Genomic DNA, 18,805 nt, shown 5'->3' on the forward strand with positions numbered 1-18,805 from the left:
GGTTGGAAACTCCTGATCTATCATCATCATCAGGTGCCATGCCCAGTTTGAGCTTTGACTGCCATGACCCACACACTCCTGTTTCGGGTCAAGTGGATCAATTCATTGGTATTCATTTCCAGTTCTCTGGCTGCTGTCTCCATCATCATTTGTCTTTGTCTTCCTCTTGCTTTCTTCCCTTCAATCTTTCCCATAATTACCGTGCATTCTAACTCCTTTTTCCTAATCACATGTCCAATGAAGGTACGTTGCCTTTTCATGATTTCATACATTATTTCTCTTTTTGTGCTTGCTCTGTTCATGACATCCTCATTAGATATTCGTTTTGTCCATGATATTCTTTGCATCCTCCTCAAAAACCACATCTCTGCTGCTTCAATTCGTTTCCTCATGTTACTAGATATTGTCCAACATTTCGAGCCATATAACATAACTGGATAAACATAACATTTCAGTGCCCTGAGGCCGGGTAGTCATGCCTAGTTTAGTGTTGGTCAGTATACTCTTCATTCTCGTAAAGGTGCCTTTTGCCATCCCTATTCTTCTTTTGATGTCCATGTCGCACCTGCCATCTGATGTCACCCAGCTTCCTAAGTAGCAAAAGTTCTGTACTTGTTTTATTTCTTCCCTGTTTATTCTCAGCCTGCAGATAGGATTTTCCTTCTTTTTGGATATCACCGTACATTCTGTCTTTTTGCAATTGATAGAAAGATCCATTTTTGCACTTTCTTCAACAATTATATCAATTAAGTTTTGTAGTTCTTCCTCCGTATTTGCAATTAACACAGTGTCATCCGCATATCTGAAATTATTGATGTTTTCACCGCCAACTTTGATACCCAAGATGTCTCTTATTTTTTGTAATATTGTTTCACTGTACACATTAAACAAATCAGGAGAGAAAACGTATTCTTGTCTAACGCCTCCCTTGATTTTCGTAAACTGACTCACTGCTCCATCTATTCTTACAGCGGCAGTTTGTTCCCAGTACAGATTTCCGATTAGGTTACCCTGATCTATAGGTAAGGTAAAAGATAAAGCTCCTCTCTGTGCCTTGTTTGGCTCATCGGGCAACAACCTTGCTGCTTCTTTAGTGTTTGTCTGTTTCATGAGGCTGAGTAGCTAGCTTGACATTCAACCCAGCATGGATGGAAGGCGTGCAAGGCCGGATTTGAACCCGGGACCACTTGCCCCAAAGTCCGGTGTGGACACCACTGGTCAGCCTCTGATCTATTGGAACACACTCAAAGTGAAGGAGGAATGCAACAGGTCAGGTGGCATCTATGGAGGGGAATGAACAGTTGATGTTTCAGACCGAGACCCTTCATCAGGACTTGAAAGCAAAGGGGAAGAAAAAAGAATAGGAAGGTGAGGGGAGGGGAAGACATACAAGTTGGCAGGTGATAGATGAGACCATGGGTGGGATGGAGGCGAAGTAAGAAGTTGGGAAGTGATAGGTGGGAGAGGTGAAGTGCTGAAGAAGAAGGAATCTGATAGGATAGGACAGTAGACAAAGGAAAGGAAGAGGGGCAGCAGAGGGAGGTGATAGGCAAGTGATTCTGGTGCTCCTCCTCCTTCCTTTTTGAATAGCTTTACATAAATAGTTACGCTCTCATAACTCCTGGTTTCAGACAACATGGTGTAAACAAAACCAGAAAATATAAAAAGGCTCTTCCCAACATTTTCTGATTTTATTTCAGATTTTGCAGCATCTGCACAATTTTATTTGCTTTTCATGTTACTTTCCAGTTTTTCTCCCTCTGTCCTTGAAGGGGAAAACTGCTTGTCTATCTTGGCCCCATCAGGTCCCCCATCCTAATGGCAATTCCTCATTCAATGGCAATAGAGAATTGAGGTTTTGTGTTCTGTTCGGAAATAAAGATCATTGACATGAAATGTTGAAATTCCGTTTAATCCTCCACAGATGCTGCCTGACCTTCCGACCATTCCCAACAATTTTTAGATAGATAGATTACTGATTTCAAAGGAAATTACAGTGTCACTGTAGCATTACAAGCACAAATATTAGAAGAGAAGTAAGAAAGAATAAAAAGATAAGTTACTTCAAATAATCTAACAGGAGAGGTCATCACTTCCCTGGCTATAGGTTGACTCATTATAGAGCCTAATGTCCGAGGATAAGATTAACCTCACGTAACGCTGTTTGGAGAGGCGCAGTTGTCTTAGTCTACTACTAAAGCGCTCCTCTGTTCAGCCAAGGTGGCATGCAGAGGGTGAGAAACATTGACCAGAATTGCCAGGGTTTTCCGTAGGGTCCATTGTTCTACCACAGCTTCCACTGTGTCCAGTTTGATTCCTACAACAGAGCCTGCCTTTCTAATCAGTTTATTGAGGCTGTTGGCATCATCTGTGTTGATGCCATTGCCCCAGCACATCACTGCATGGAAGATTGTACTGCTGACTGGTAGAACATGTGAGGGAGAGGCCTGCATACTCCAAAGGGCCTCAGTCTCCTCAGGCAGTAGAGTGACTCTGGTCCTTCTTGTACACAGCCTCTATGTCGGTGCTCCACTCAAGTCTGTCATCCAGGTGCACCCCCAGGGACTTGTAGGTCCTCACCACATCCATGTCCTGAACATCAATAGTAACAGGGAGCAGTGCAGGCTCAGTCTTCCTAAAGCCCATCACCATCTCCTTTGCCTTACTGATGTTGAGCTGCAGATGATTCAACTTGCACCATTTGGCAAAATCCTCCACCAAGGCCCAATATTTACCTTCCTGTCTCCCCTTTGTACACCCAACTATTGCTGAGTCATCAGTGAATTTCTACAGATGACATGACTCAGTGTTGTATCTAAAGTCGCACAAACTGTGATCTGCCAGTCAGGTAGTCCATTATCCAGAATACAATGGAAGTGCCAACCTGCATTGAACGGAGCTTTTCCCCCAGCAATGAGGTCTGTATGGTATTGAAGTGATGCCCTGCTTATCTAAATGGGAGCAGGCAATGGCAAACCACTTCTGCAGGAAAAAATTGCAGAGAACAATCAGGGTCATGGATAGAGGAAAGAATAAGCAGATTAATGACAGAAGGAAGACAATGATGATCCATATCATATGACGCATCACGTAATGACAATGATGATTGATTTACCTGATTCTAGCTCAATTCACTGTGTAATTATTGGACCTGTACAAACAACAGGCAAGACAAGATTTCATTGCATCTTGGTACAGTGGAGTGAAAGGGTTAACAGATGAGGAGTCATTGAAAGTGGGCATGCAGGTACAGCAGGCGGTGAAAAAGGCGAATGGTATGCTGGCATTTATAGCGAGAGGATTCGAGTACAGGAGCAGAGAGGTACTACTGCAGTTGTACAAGGCCTTGGTGAGACCACACCTGGACTATTGTGTGCAGTTTTGGTCCCCTAATCTGAGGAAAGACATCCTTGCCATTGAGGGAGTACAAAGAAGGTTCACCAGATTGATTCCTGGGATGGCAGGACTTTCATATGAAGAAAGACTGGATGAACTGGGCTTGTACTCGTTGGAATTTAGAAGATTGAGCGGGGATCTGATTGAAACGTATAAAATCCTAAAGGGATTGGACAGGCTAGATGCAGGAAGATTGTTCCCGATGTTGGGGAAGTCCAGAACAAAGGGTCACAGTTTGAGGATAAAGGGGAAGCCTTTTAGGACCGAGATTAGGAAAAACTTCTTCACACAGAGAGTGGTGAATCTGTGGAATTCTCTGCCACAGGAAACAGTTGAGGCCAGTTCATTGGCTATATTTAAGAGGGAGTTAGATATGGCCCTTGTGGCTATGGGGATCAGGGGGTATGGAGGGAAGGCTGGGGCAGTGTTCTGAGTTGGATGATCAGCCATGATCATAATAAATGGCGGTGCAGGCTCGAAGGGCCGAATGGCCTACTCCTGCACCTATTTTCTATGTTTCTATGTTTCTATTTGATGGCTCTGGGCTTGCACTCACTGGAGTTTAGAAGAATGAGGTGGGATCTCATTGAAACCTTTCAGATATTGGAAGGCTTGCATAGAGTGGATGTGAAAAGGATGTTTCTTATGGTGGGACAGCCTAAGTCCAGAGGGCACAACCTCAGAATAGAGGGACATCCATTTGGAACAGAGTTGAGGAGGAATTTCCTTAGCCAGAGTGTGGTGAATCTGAGGAATTTGTTGCCACAGAGGACTGTGAAGTCATACTTAAAGCAGAGGTTGATAGGTTCTTGATTAGTCAGTGCACCAAAGGTCACGGGGAGAAGGCATGAAAATAGAGGGGGATAATAAACCAACCATGATCGAATGGTAGAGCAGAATGGATGGACCAAATGGCTCCTATGTCTGATAGTCTTATGGTCTTATGTGTGATACTACTAAATCAAACCAAAAACCATCTAGGCATAGCAGGTACTCAGTAATAAAGCTGCACTTTTGTTTTCTTCTACCACTCCTGAGCATTTCTCCATTCTCCCATCTCAACTATACAATTGTGCCCATCCTGTGTCCTCTCTGACCGTGAACTCCCACATTTTCAATATTTTATATCTCTGCTTGGGTATCTCTAATAAGGTTAGATATGTCTAAGCCCTATTGTCAATGATATTCCTGACAACATCTCTGGAATCTGCAACCTCTTCTAGTTTAAGGTGATTGGAGGAAAGTACGGGGTGGGGATTGTCATAGATAATTTTTTTTACACAGAGAGTGGTGGGTGTGGATTATACATGGCCAGGGATACATTAAGAAGATTTTGGATTAATTTTAAAGTTCTCAATTGTCTGACACAGGAGAACATCATAGAATTGCTTTTGTATTATAATCCTGCTCGAGGCTCTCTGGTCTTCTGCCAGTCTCTTAAATTTAAACAATCTCCCTCAGAAGATAGTTGGCAGGTCAGCTTTTTCAAATTAGGTTCCTAAACTGTGGAACTCAATACCCCAAACTACAAGAACTTGCTTTTAACTAGCATCCTTTTGTCTTTTGTTTTCATGTTCGCACTTTATCCCATTGTAAAGCACTTTGAAGTACATTGTATAAAAGTACTATATAAATAAGATTATTAATATTATTATTGAAGAAACTCTTAGTTGGCATATGAATGATAGAAAAATGGAGGGCTGAGCAAGAAGGCAGTGTTGATCTTAGAGAATGTTAAAATGCCAGCTCAGCATTGTGTCACCAACTTTTGGGCCCCAACATAGCATGTCCACAACTTGCTAACCCTAACTTGTACATCTTTGGAATACAGGAGAAAACCAAAGCATCCAAAGGGATGCAGTGACAGGGAGAATCATGGACTCTTTGCAGACAGCAATGGATAGATAGATAGATGGATAGATAGATGGTCAGTGTAAAGAGGTGAGAGAGGGTGGTGAGGCAGCAGCCGGCAAATGACAGGTAGATCCAGGTGAGGAGCAGTTAATAGAACCAGAAGAAAGAGGGAATGTAGATCAGGTGAGGAGAGGTTGATGGAACCAGATGAAGATGGAAGGTGGATCCAGGTGAGGAGGGGTTGATAGAACCAGATGGAAAAGAGAAGGTGGATCCAGGTGAGGAGCGGTTGATGGAACCAGATGAAGAGGGAAGGTGGATCTAAGTGAGGAGGGGTTGATGGAACCAGATGGAAGAGGGAAGGTGGATCTAAGTAAGGAGAAGTTGATGGAACCAGATGGAAGCTGGAAGGTGGATCTGAGTGAGGAGGGGTTGATGGAACCAGATGAAGAGGGAAGGTGGATCTAAGTGAGTAGGGGTTGATGGAACCAGATGGGAGAGGGAAGGTGGATCTAAGTGAGGAGGGGTTGATGGAACCAGATGAAGAAGGAAGATGGATCTGTGAGGAGGGGTTGATGGAACCAGATGAAGAGGGAAGGTGGATCTAAGTGAGTAGGGGTTGATGGAACCAGATGGGAGAGGGAAGGTGGATCTAAGTGAGGAGGGGTTGATGGAACCAGATGAAGAAGGAAGATGGATCTGTGAGGAGGGGTTGATGGAATCAGATGGAAGAGGGAAGGTGAATCCAGGTGAGGAGAGGTCGATAGAACCAGGTAAGTGGTAGAAGGGTGGAGATTGTAATAGAGTGTTGGAGGTGATTATGGAGACAACAAAGGGCTGCACATTGTTAAGAAAGCAAGGTGGGGATAAAGAATAAAGGATATTTTGGTTTGATTTCTTACTGCTCATGGATGTTGAGCAATTTCAGCACCAATCTCAATGCTCACGCCAGTGCAGTTCAACAACCCACTAACAACCTCCTTTGTGACAAAAGCACAGGATTAAAAATTCAAGTTTATTTATCACATGAACAATGCGACAAAGGACAAGTCTTTCAGGCAGTTCATGAAAATACTTACTTTACTCCTTTTACTTCTTCTTTCAAATGTGATCCTGCTCCTATTGGAACCTGTGATTTACAGTTTTCAGGCTGATCGAGCAATACAGTGTTTTGCTGCCTCCAAGTGAGTTCAGTCAGGTTTCGAGCAGAGTGTGCACCCTCAAAGCCAAGAAGACTGGAGACGGGCTCGAGCCTATGATTAACTCAATTTCTCACCAATATCGCCAATTAAAGTGTTGAGCGAGATTGAAATCAAGGAGGACGAGAGCAGAAGGCGAACTGGTGTTCAGCGCCGTCTGCCTACATTTGACCGGTCCCTCTCTCCCTCTGACTGCTGCTGGAGGAAGGTGCCTGCGTGTGACCAGTCTCTCTCCCCCTCTAGCTCGATATTGCTGGAGGACGGCGCCAGAGTCTTGGTTCTTGGGCAAGGTTTAGTTGACGCAGTTTGTGGATCGGACTCTACAGTTCATATTCTGATGTATTTCTTGGATCTGGTTACTTTTTTTATTGCTATTGTGTGCTACTTTGACCAGGGTGGACTGACTCTGTGGCCTGCATTCAACAAACGACACAGCGCCATACTGACCTGAACTGAACCAAATTGAAAATTCTTAGACTGTTTCAATGACTCTGTGCTTTGGTATTTCACATCCTGTGTTTCTCACTCCCTTTTTTGCCGTTTGCGTGATTTGTTCTTTTTTTAACGCATTGGGTGATTGATGTTTTTCTTTGAACCGGTTCCAAGGTGTTGCTTTGTGTCATGACTGTCTGTGGGAAGATGGATCTCTGGTTGCATATTGCATGCATACTTTGATAATAGATGCACAGATACTTTGAATCTTTCAACCTTTGGCTGAAGAAATTCCTCCTCTTCTCTGTTCTAAATGGAAGTCCCTCTATTCTGAGGCTGTGCCCTCTGGTCCTTTCCTCTTCCACTGCAGGAAACATCTTCTCCAGAACCACTCTACCTAGTCCTTCCAATATTCAATGGGTTTCAATGAGGTTCCCCCCTCATTCTTCTAAACTCCACAGAGTATATGTCCACAGCCATCAAACACTCCTCATATATTAAAACTTTCATTCGTGAGATTATTCTCATGAACTTCCTCTGGACCATCTCCAGTGCCGGCATATCCTTTCTTAGAAAAGAGACCCCCAAAGTCCTCACAGTACTCCAAGTATGGTCTGAACAACGCCTTTAAAAACACCTAAGCATTACATCCTTGCCTTTATATTGTAGTTGTCTCAAAATGAATGTTAACATTGCACTTGCTTTTCTTGCTACCAACTCAACTTGCAAGTTAACTTTTAGGGAATCCTGCACTAGGAATCTCTTTGCACCTCCAATTTCTGACTGTGCTAGCAACCAGGTCAGGTCAGAAGTCAGGAGAACAAAGATGGTGGGGTTACAAAAACCCACAAAAGGGTGTCTACACCCAGCTTTAACCTCTTGCCCTGTAACTACGGCATTCGGTTTGTTTGAATTTAATCCAGAACTGTAATTAAACAAATATGGAGCAGGGTCTCCAGGCTACAGTTAATAACTTTTAGCACTGAGATCACAGGAGACACCTGGAGGGCACACGGGTGACCCTTAACCTTTGAGTTCAAGCCTTATACTGCTCTCTTCGTTGTTCCTGTGATCCCAGGGCAACAGCTTACAGCTACAGTCTTCAAAACCAGCACAGCGTGCGCCTATAGATCAATTTCAGGTATACATTGCAACTTGGAGCCGTTGACATATTTGAAGGAACGGGATCACGTGTAAATATGGTGCAAAGGCCCCTGACTGGAACATGCACAGGTTGGGGAAAGGAGCAGGTGGATGCTGTAAGCTGTAAAGCAACGTTCTACTGCTGTGCGGATGGATGCCGACTGAACTTGTCTGGCAGGAAACTGGCTGCTGCGTCAGGAGTGGGGTGAGCGATTGACAGGTGCTCGATCAAATCTGGAAGGATTCTTGTGAAGAAGTTTGCATTAAAGTGCCACTACTGTTCCCTCTAAGCTGCATGGGTGCGTGGCTGCACAGTGACTGAAATGCTCCCACACACATAGCCTTTGTTGCCACACAACTGGAATTTCTTTTACGTAATGTTTTATTAAAGCGCCATGCAGTTTTCAGGCCATATAAAGATTTCTTGCTCAGCTGTAAAAAATAATTAGAGGGAACACTGAGTCTCTCTCTCTCACACACACACACACACACACACACACACACACACACACACACACACACACACAAAATGTTGGAGGAACTCAGTAAGTCAGGCAGCATCTATGGAGAGAAATAAACAGGTGATATTTCAAGCTGATACCCTTCATCAGGGTTTGGAAAAGGAGGGGAGAAGGAGCCAGAATAAAATGATCCCTTTTTACTAATTCTTTCACAAGAGAACAAAGATGGCTAAAAGCCCCATAAAAGGGAACAGCATAGTAACATAATGGTTAGCACAATCACCTTTGAGCACCAGAGATTACTGATCTGGGTTCAATTCCTGCCGCTGTCTGTAAGGAATTTGTACGTTCTCCCTGTGGACTGCGTGGGTTTCCTCCAGGTGCTCTGGTTTCCTCCCACAGTCCAAAGGTGTACTGGTCAGGGTTGCTGAGTTGTGGGCATGCTATGTTGACACTGGAAGCACGGCGACACTTGTGGGCTGCCCTCAGCACGTCCTCACTGATTTGATTTAATGCAAATCACTCATACCAACCTTTGAGTGAAGAAGTTTCCCCTCAGGTACTCCTAACTATTTCACCTTTCACCCTAAACCTTTGCCTTCTTGATCTAGTGTCATCCAACCCGTGGTGAAATAGCTTCATGTGTATAGCCCTCATAATTTTGTCTACCTTTGTCAACTCTCCCTCGTTCTCCTGCGCTCCAGGGATTAAGACTCTGATTTATTCAACCTTCAATGTTCAAAAAGTTCAAAGTTCAAAATAAACTTATTATCAAAATACATTCAATTTTAAGATGTCACCATATACAAGCCTGAGATTCATTTTCTTGCGGGCATTCACGGTAAATACAAGAAACTCAAGAGAATTAGATTATGAGGACACTCAGTCCTCATTTATTGTCATTTAGAAATGCATGCATTAAAAAACGATACAACGTTCCTCCAGAACATCATCACAAGACAACACAGGACAAACCAAGACTAAAACTGACAAAACCACATAATTATAACATAAAGTTACAACAGTGCAAAGCAATATCATAATTTGATAAGGAGCAGACCATGGGCACGGTAAAAAAAAGTCTCAAAGTCCCGATAGACTCATCATCTCACGCAGGCGGCAGAAGGGAGAAACTCTCCCTGCCGTGAACTTCCAAGCGCCGCAAGCTTGCCGATGCAGCACCATCGGAAACACCCGACCGCAGCGGACTCTGAGTCCGTCCGAAAACTTTGAGCCTCCGACCAGCCCCTCCAAGCACCATCCCCTGCTGAGCGCTTTGACTCCGCCCTGGTCGTTGAGCAACAAGCAAAGCCAAGGACTCGGGGCCTTCTCCTCCAGAAATTCTGGGCCACACAGTAGCAGCAGCAGCGAAGCAGGCATTTCAGAAGTTTCACCAGATGTTCCTCCGTGCTCTCACGTCCGTCTCCATCAAATCAGGTTTGGGTACGGCACCCTACTTGACAAATAACAGACATCACCACCAGAGTGGCCGCTGCGAGCTGTGTCGCGCCGCCATCTTCCCTACAGAATCAATGAAAGACTGCATCCAGGACGGACAAACAATCGATGTGCAAAAGAGAACGAACTGCGCAAATACAAAAATAAATAATAATAATAATAAATAAATAAGCAATACATATTAGGAACATGAAGAGTCCTTGAAAGTGACTCCATAGTTGTGCGCGCAGACCAGTGATGGGGCGAATGAAATTGAATGAAGTTATCCCCTCTGGTTCAGGAGCCAGAGGGGTTATAACTGTCCTTATAACTCAGGCTCTCAAGTCCTGACAATGTCCCTGTAAATTTTCTCTGCACTCTTTCAAGCTTATTGACATCTTTCCTGTACGTAGGTGACCAGAACTGCACACCATACTCCAAATTAGATTTCCCTAACACCTTGTACAACTGCAGCATAATATTCTAACTCCTGTACTGTACAATGTGCTGATTTATGAAGATCAATAGGCTAAAATCTCTCATTACAATCTTATTTAGCTGTGATATTATTTTCAAGGAATTATGGATCTGTCTTCCCAGGTCCCTTTGTTCTAACAGCACACCTCAGAGACCTACCATTCACTGTGTCAGACATACTCAGGTTCGTCCTCCCAAAGTGAAACTCCTCACACATGTCTGCCCTAAATTCCACCTGCCATTTTTAGCCCACTTTTCCAGTTGGTCCAGGTCACACTGCAATGCTTTGATAGCTTTCCTTGCTGTCCACTCCGCCCTCAATCTTGGTGTCATCCGCAATGAGTTGAGGACACGTTCGGAAAAATGTCCAATTTCATTCAAAACCTCGTAGTTGACATCACCAAATCCAAGTGTTAGATCATCAGCTTCTATTGCTCTCTATGTGAATGTTATATGCAAATTGTTGTATTTTTTACTGTGACTATAATTTTTTTTTAAAATCTTGCCTGTGAAGTGTATTTTTGAATACCCAAGGTTGTACATGGGCATAAATTCTGGCATCTGAATGTCAGATTGTTTCAGCTCTTTTTGGGATCCTCAGATTCAGAATTATTTATCACATATACACGGAAATATAGAGTACCAGCAACCCGGATTCGATTCCCACTGCTGCCTGTAAGGAGGTCCTACATTCTCCCTGTGACCGTGTGGGCTTCCTCCCACAGTTCCAGGATGTACTGGTCGGTAGATTCATTAGTTGTTGTAGATTGACCTGTGACTAGGCCGGGGTTAAATCGGGGGTTGCTAGGCGACGTGGCGTGAAGGGCTGGAAGGGCCTATTATGCACCATATCTCTATAAATAAATAAATAACACACTGTTTGCTTTGGAAGCCAACACACCCAAGGATGTGCTGGGAGCAGGACACAACAAACAACAAAACAACACCGGCAAAGCAAGCCCCGTTCCTCTCTCCCACCCTCCCAGACACACGGACAGGCTTCTGGGCCTCCAGTTTCCAGTCTTCAGCAATCGGGTTTCGACTTCGGGACGTCAGACCGTACTCCTCAAAAGATACACAGTACAATTCTGCACTAAATTTCCTTCGTGTTTTAGCTCCCAAGTTTATCAGGCAGCACCAAAATAACTGAAGAGTAAGAGTGATAGGTCTGCTGCCTTCCATATAACAACAAATGACAGTCAAAGTCAAGTTTACCATCAGAAACATAAGTACCTGTAAGCACAGGTGCAAAGAAAAACTTACTTGCAGCAGTATTGCAGGCACAGAGCATCATATAAGTAGGATTCACAAAATAGGCATAAATTAAACACAAGTTAGACATCATTTTTACAAGGAAGGGCACAATTAAGAGAAAAAAAACATAGCCGATTTAGTGCAAAGTGATCGAAGTGGTCATAGTGTTGTTAAACCGTACTGCTTAGGGTTTTGCCAGTTGGTTCACGAACCAAATGGTTGGAAGGAAGTTGCGAGGGAGTTGTGGGGCTGCTACGTTGGCGCCAGAAGCGTGGAGACACTTGTGGGCTGCCCAGCGCGATCCTCATGCAAGCAACACATTTCACTGTGTGCTTCGACGTACATGTGAGAGATAAAGCTAACCTTCTCCTCAGAGGTTCAAAGGGAGCAACTTGGTAGCTGCAAAAAGTTGCCATGGCCTGGACGGTTGACATAGCCTTGTTAGGTCAGCACCTCTTATAGATAACCCCAGTAGTGGGGAGGCAATCTAATAATCTATCATTCCTGTGCTAACATAAAACAAATCGTATCCTGTCACTTCCCTGTGAAGTAAATTACCTACTTACTTTTTTTTATATATACTATCATGTTTTGCAATGTACTGTTGTTGCTAATTTAACAAATTTCACGACATATACCGGTGATATTAAACCTTATTCTGATTCTAAATAGACAGTTGACAACAGTCTTATAAATAGGAATCCAGGAAAAGTAGAAAACAGTGTCACACCACAGATCTGTTTAGATAATAACTGATGTCGATCCTAAATATTCACTCTGTCAATCACACAGAGCTGTGTACCGCATACCGAATGTGTTACAGCACTCACACAGACTAGTCTGACGTCACTTCCCTGTGCTCTGCCACCGAGCACAAGGGTTGCTGATATGTGACGACGCCACCACTTTCAGGTTCCACTTCAAGTCACGCACTGATTTGGAAATACATTGCTGTTCCTTCGACACTCATCATCATCAAACTGCGCTGTGTTTTATGACATCATCATTATGTACCATGTCATATGGTAATAGACAATAGACAATAGGTGCAGGAGTAAGCCATTCGGCCCTTCAAGCCAGCACTGCCATTCACTGTGATCAATGCTGATTATCCACAATCAGTATCCCGTTCCTGCCTTATCCCCATATCGCTTGATTCCGCTATCATTAAGAGCTCTATCAAACCCTTTCTTCCAGAGAATTGGCCTCCACTGCCTTCTGAGGCAGAGCATTCCACAGATCCACAACACTCTGGATGAAAAAGTTTTTCCTCAGCTCCGTTCTAAATGGCCTACCCCTTACTCTCAAACTGTGACCTCTGGTTCTGGACTCCCCCAACATCGGGAACATGTTTCCTGCCTCTAGCCCGCCCAATCTCTTAATAATCCTCATAATAATCCCTAATAATATGGCATGGGCGATCATTGTCTTTGAAAATGACTGTTCTTGGCAAATTTTTCTACAGAAGTGGTTTGCCATTGCCTTCTTCTGGGCAGGGTCTTTACAAGACGGGCGATCTCCAGCCATTATCAATACTCTTCAGCAATTGTCTGCCTGGCGTCAGTGGTCCCATAACCAGGACTTGTGATATGCACCAGCTGTTCATATGACTGTCCACCACCTGCTCCCATGGCTAAGCAGGTGCCACACCTTGCCCAAGGGTGACCTGCAGGCTAGCAGAGGGAAGGAGCGCCTTATATCTCCTCTGGTAGAGATGTACCTCCACCCTGCCACCCTTCTACACTACTGCATCCAAATTCTGCGAATCCCTCCTCAGCAGAATAGCGGAAGCATCTTCGTCAGAGGGAATGCGATGGGTCAAGATGGCACCCCCTCAGATTCAGATTTATTTGTCACGGGTAGATCAAAACATACAGTGAAATGTATCGTTTGTATTAACAACCAACACACACAAGGATATTCAGGGGCAGCCCGTAAGTGTTGCCATGCATTCTGGCACTCAAGAGCATCTAGTGACAGATCATAAATACCAACCTTGCCAGTGGGATCAAATTCCATAGATAAACATAAAAGAAACTAGCTGGGAAAATATTAGCAATCAGAACTTCAGTGATTAGTAAAGTCAAAATGCATTGCTAGTTAAACAAATCAAAAAAATATTACATTGGTTCTGAAAGACTTGTCGAAATCCTGATTGATGATCAGAATCAGAATCAGGTTTAATATCATTGACTATGTCGTGAAATTTGATGTTTTGCATCAGCAGCACAATGAAATACATTAAAAACTATAAATGACACTAAGGAATATGCATAAGATATTAAATTAAGTAAGTAGTGCCAAAAAAGAGTAAAAATAGTGAGATAGTATTCATGGGTTGGTTCAAAGTTCAAAGGGATTCGTCTCCCTCTAGGCAGCCACTAAACAAGTTCATTGTCCACTTAGAAATCTGGTGGTGGAGAACAAGAAACTGTTCCTAAAACATTGAGTGTGTGTCTCAGGCTCCTGGAAATCCTTTCTGATGGTAGTAATAAGAAGAGAGCATGTCTTGGCTTTAAAAGAACCGACAAATTATCTTAACAATATATCAAACGGGAGTGAGATTTAAGTTCTATCAATAAAATTGAATTGCTATTTATTTCAGTGCAATTAATCATGCTGTGTACGTGATATAAAATTCTGCTGTAATCCCTGGGAGATTGTAGTTTATGGATTTGTTTTAATAATTCCAATTCTAGTGGCACTCATTGTGGAAAGATACCTTCAGCAGGGTATTTATCATGGATTAACAGGTGTAGTCTGTCAGTGAGTAGTCTGCACAGAAAGAGGCTGACACCGACAACCCTAGGGATTTAGCAGTGTAAGTGATGGCCAGTAGGGTGTCTAGTCGTATTCATCTAGAAAGATCTATTTTGCTTGCACATTGACGACTTGCTGGAAATACCTCGGAAATGTTTCAGATGACTCTTTGGATACATTTGAACCAGTTTGGAAGTGTGACATCCGTCTGCAGGCGAGGATGTTTTTAATATCTGGTCAGGAAGTTGATATATTTGGATCTCTTGTAGTAACTTCTCTAAGTACCCGGGTTATTGTTTGATCTTGTGGCCAATCATTGCTTAATGTTATAAGGGCAATGACTTAAGCATCATTCCTCTGCCTTATTCAGTGAGCTTCACAGCTTAACAACTTTAACAAAGCGATAACCATGTCTTGTGACCAACACCGAGCTACTAGGTTAATCTTTAACTCTTCTTAAAGGCAGATTCTGATTAGTCAGCTAACTTGAAATCTAAGTCTATAATTACTTTTAATTGACTAACGATTAAAACTCTGGTTAGATGCCACTTGGAGTATTGTGTTCCGTTCTGATTACCTCATTATTGGAAGGATGTGGAAGCTTTAGAGAGGATGTAGAAGAGATTTGCCAGGATGCTGCCTGGATTAGAGAGCATATCTTATGAAATAGGTTCAGTGAGCTTGGGCATTTCTCTTTGAAGAGAAGGACAATGAGAGGTGACTGTAACTTGATAGAGGCATGTAAGATGATAAGAGGCACAGAAAGAGTGGATAGCCAGTGACTTTTTTCCCAGAGAGTGAATGCCTAGTATGAGTGGGCATAATTTTAAGGTGTTGGAGGAATATTTAAGGGGGATATAGTTTTTTTTTACAGAGAGTGGTGGGTGGATGTAACATGCTGCCAGGGGTGGTGGTAAAGACAGATACATTAGAAACATTTATGAGATTCTTAGAGAGGCACATGGATGCAAGAAAAATGGAAGGCTATATTGGGGAGAGGGTGGCGAGGTGGAGATACGTCTCTACAAAGGAAGTATAAGGCGCTCCTTCCCTCTGCTAGCCAGCAAGTCACCCTTGGGCAAGGTGTGGCACCTGCTTATCACCCTAGCTGGTGCAAATCACAAATCCTGGTTCCGCCACCACTGATGCCAGGCAGACAATCTCCAAAGAGTATTGATAATGGCTGGGGTCACCCATTTTGTAAAGACATTGCCCAGAAGAAGGCAATAGCAAACCAATTCTGTAGAAAAATTTACTAAGAACTATCATAAGTCATACGACATGGCACATAATGATTAGGAGAGGAGAAGATGGCAGCGCGACGCAGCTCGCAGCAGCCACTCTGGTGGTGATGTCTGTTATTTGTCAAGTAGGGTGCCGTGCACAATCCTGATTTGATGGAGACGGACGTGAGAGCACGGAGGAACATCTGGAGAAACTTCTGCAATGCCTGCTTCGCTGCCGTTGCTACTGTGTGGTCCAGAATCTTCAGAGGGGAAGGCCCCGAGTCCTTGGCTTTACTTGTTGCTCGGCGGTCAGGGTGGGGTCGAAGCGCTCGGCAGAGGATGGTGCTCGGTGCTCGGTGTCGAAGGGCTGATCAGAGGCTCGAAGTTTTCGGACAGACTCAGAGTCCGCTGCGGTCGGGTGCTTCCAGGATGCTGCATTGGCAAGTTGGCAGCGCTTGGAGGTTCATGGCAGGGAGAGTTTCTCCCTTCTGCCGTCTGCATGAGATGATGAGGCTATCGGGACTTTGAGAATTTTTTTTACCGTGCCCGTGGTCTGCTCTTTATCAAATTACGGTATTGCTTTCCACTGTTGTAACTATTTGTTATAATTATGTGGTTTTGTCAGTTTTAGTCTTGGTTTGTCCTGTGTTTCTTGTGATATCATTCTGGAGGAACATTGTATCATTTTTTAATGCATGCATTTCTAAATGACGATAAACGAGGACTGAGTGTCCTCATAATCTAATCTAATGATGATGTGGGAAGAGGAATTAGGTTGATTTTGCAGTAGGTTAATGGATCAGTACAACATTATGGGCTGAAGGGCTTGTACTGTGCTGTTTAGTTCTCTGTCGTATGTTTTTTGTTTAACATCTTTTTTGCTGAGATCTGTAATACTTGAACAGGTTGAGAAGAGATTTGACAAAGGTGCAGCAGATTCTGGTGGATACACAGAGGACGGGCAGTGGAAGCTGGGTGATTAGCAGATGGTTTAAGGGCTGTGGACTGGAGACATAAAATTCAAACTTTAAGACAAAGATACAGGCTGAGTGTGATAATTTTTTCATTATACAGAGAGTGATTATCATTTGGAGTTCACTACTTGTAAAGGTGGCAGAAATTTTCTCTTCATTTGTCACATTTATATCGAAACATACAGTGAAACATGACGCTTCTTCCAGCTGAGTGTCTGGGGTTTTGATGCAAACCACATTGCAGGGTGGAAGTGCACAACCTCTCCCAGTTCTACTTTGAAGGTGGAGAGAGTCAGAGATAAAGTCATCAGTCTTCTGTCACTACATGGTAGTGTAGTGGTTAGCACAACGGTTTACAGTAAAGGTGATCCGGGTTCAATTCCCACCTCTGCCTGTACATTCTCCCATGGTTTCCTCGAGGTGCTCTGGCTTCCTCCCTCAATCCAAAGACTTACAGGTTGGTACGTTGTAAATTGTCCCATAATTAGGCTAGTACATTGGGGGATTGCTGGGCGGTGTGGCGCAAAGGGATGGAAGAGCCTTTTCCATGCTGTTACTCAATAAGTCAATTACAACAATGGCAATTCCTCAACAGTTCCAACAAGTTGCCCCCATTGAACCTCAGAGCAGAAGATTATAAGAGAATTTTTGCTTTATTAGTCTCATGTACACAGTGAAATGCATGGTTTGCATCAACGAGCTGCACAGCTCAAGGATGTGCTGGGGGCAGCCTGGGCCGTATAGCATCCCCACAATTTACTCACCGTAACCAATAGGTCTTTGGAATGTGGGAGGAAACAGGAGAAGCTGGAGGAAACCCACAGGGTGTTCCAGGGTTTGGAGTTCAATTCCAGCACTGTTATTAAGGAGTTTGAACGCTCTCCCTGTGAACTGCGTGGGTTTCCTCCGGGTGCTCCGATTTCCTCCCGCAGTCCAGTTAGTAAACTAATTTATCCTTGTAAATTGTTCTGTGATTGGGCTAGGGTTAAATTGGGGGGCTGCTGGGTGGTGTGTCTCCTGGGCCTGGAAAATCACTTTATCAGAATCAGAATTCTCTTCATAAATAAATAAATAAACCCCATTCTGTACTTCCCAACATCCCTCCTACACTAGTCTAATCTCAGCCTCGATCTCCACTCCAGTCATGTCAATGGGTGTAACAGGAAATGAATAAGCATTGCCAAGGTGCTTTGTGTAACCTCAAGAATTCTTAATGCCAACAGCTCTGCTGGGGACAGGGGTTCCCAGACGGGGGATAACAGACCCCTTGGGTAACAGCAGGGATCCGTGGCATGAAAAGGTTGTGAACCTCGCTGGGGAGCAAACAGGGCAGAACGTCTCGTATTTCGTGAGGAAAACGTTGGGAAAGGACTGAACTTGGGAGGTCAGAGGCATGATGCCTGCGAGTGTGTGAGTACATTGAAGGCTGGAGGCCAGGAAATGGCCTGTTTTAGGTTTGGTGGACTATGTCTGGGTGGGAGTGGGAAGGAAGAAAGGGCTTGTTTTGCTGTTTTTGTTCCGATGTTGTTGTTGACGCTCACGCATTCTGGACACAGTATGTTGGCGCTGGAATGTGTGATGGCCCTTGCAGGCTGCCCCCAGCGCATCCACAAGTTATGTCGGTTATTAATGCAAAAGACACATTTTACTGTATGTCTCAGTGTACATGTGAGTCTGAATCTGAGTCTAAACACTAGAAGTTCTGCAGATGCTGTAAATCTTGGGCAAAACACATAAAATACTGGAGGACCTTCCTGACAAGTGCTACACCTGCACTTTCACCTCCCCTCACCACCATTTAGGATCCCAAACCCCCCTTCCAGGTGAGGCAGCACTTCACCTGCAGGTCTGCCGGGGTCTCCTATTGTATCCATCGCTCCCGGTGCGGTCTCCTCTACATCGGTGAGACCTGGTGTAGCTTTGGGGACCACTTCTTCGAGCACGTTTGCTCTGTCTGCTGCAGAAGGCAAGATTTCCCAGTTGAGTGTTCCTTTGACAACAGCATCTGCAGATATTTTGTGTTTGAGATTTCCCAGTGCCCACACCCATTTCAATCCCACTTCCCATTCCCATTCTGACAAGTCTGTCCTCTACTACCGCAAAGAACCCACCCTCAGGTAGGAGGGCAGCACCTGATATTGTGCCTCCAACTCGATGGCATGAACGTTAGTATCTCAAATTTCTAAGAACTT

The sequence above is a fragment of the Mobula birostris genome, chromosome 24 (genome assembly GCF_030028105.1).
Source record: "Mobula birostris isolate sMobBir1 chromosome 24, sMobBir1.hap1, whole genome shotgun sequence".
Taxonomy (NCBI): domain Eukaryota; kingdom Metazoa; phylum Chordata; class Chondrichthyes; order Myliobatiformes; family Myliobatidae; genus Mobula; species Mobula birostris.